This window comes from Elephantulus edwardii, unplaced genomic scaffold, assembly GCF_000299155.1.
Source record: "Elephantulus edwardii isolate Elephantulus edwardi_28Jun2011 unplaced genomic scaffold, EleEdw1.0 scaffold00042, whole genome shotgun sequence".
Lineage (NCBI taxonomy): Eukaryota > Metazoa > Chordata > Mammalia > Macroscelidea > Macroscelididae > Elephantulus > Elephantulus edwardii.
The window spans coordinates 15,363,801-15,365,123 of NW_006399792.1; positions in this window are offsets into that span (position 1 = coordinate 15,363,801).

A 1,323-nucleotide genomic window follows, 5' to 3' on the forward strand; every position below is an offset into this window, starting at 1 on the left:
GCCCTATCCTTTGCCATCTTCATCACTACTGACACTCTTGAGCCCATTGCTACAGTCACAGTGTCAATCTGTTTCATTGAGTATCTTCATCTCCTCCACTGACCCCTCTATCTTTTCAAGCACTATATCCCTTTCCAAGAAATAGCTTAGTAACATGTCCAAAATATGAGAGACAAAGCTTCAGCATCTTTGCCTTCAAGGAGCACTCTGGCTCCACTTTTCCCAGCATATGTCTGTTTGTTCTTTTCACAGTCTATGGGATATTGAGTACTCTTCTCCAGTATCACAACTCAAAGGCATAAATTATTCTTAGAGTCAATATATAGAGACATCTGAAAATGCATTTGTCCAATTGGTAAATGAATGAATGAATGAATCTTAAACTTCACAGTATGGATATGATTGTAAAGATTTTAAATTTGAAAACAAAAATCTGCACTGAATAACAGTAGCCTCAAAAGCAAATAAATAATAATAATAAAAACAACAACAAAATACCTTTCATTTAAAAATAGGTTAAAGAAAACATCATAATCATTTTTATTATTATGAGTTGTAAGTACATCATAAAAGAATGGCTATACAAAACAAAGTGCAGAACAAAAGTATTCTCTGACAAAGCTGTATCTCTTCACACACAAGATAGTATTGATAATTACTTTGTTGTTGTTTTTGTAAAGTGCCATCGAGTTGTAGACAACTCATAGCGACCCTATGAACGAAGGACCTGAACACTTGTAAGACTTTCTTTGTTTTTCCAAGTTCATAGTGTTTCTGGAGGCAAGCTAGTTCAGAAGTGGATGCCACTCCTGCTTCCAAGCTTGTTTTAATCGGGGAGCTCCACCAAACACTCTCCACCATGGGTAACCATTATCACATTTGACGCATCAGTGTTACAGTGTTCAGCATCACAACAACCACAAATTACCTCTTTAAAAATACTTAAATGGGGAGGGGGTAAGACATAGATTAAAAATTCAAAGATTTTTTTTACTAAAAGGAATATATGTAGTATGTTTTTTTTTCAGTTTAAAAAGAAAAACAATAGCAACAGATATTGTTAGTTGTACTACACGTGGTTCGAATCCACCAGTTGCTTTGCTAGAGGAAGATGGACAGTCTTCTCCCATTTGATTAATAACCTCTGAATATCTCCTGGAGAGCCAACTATTAGCCAATGCTGAATCTATAGCAATGACCTTGACAGTTTATGTGTTGAAATCACCACTCTTGAAGTTAGGCTTGATTGTTACTTTTATTTCTCTGGCTTCATATTTTTTTCTCAAGAGTTTAGCTAGACAGAAAGCATGATCCAGTTAAGAT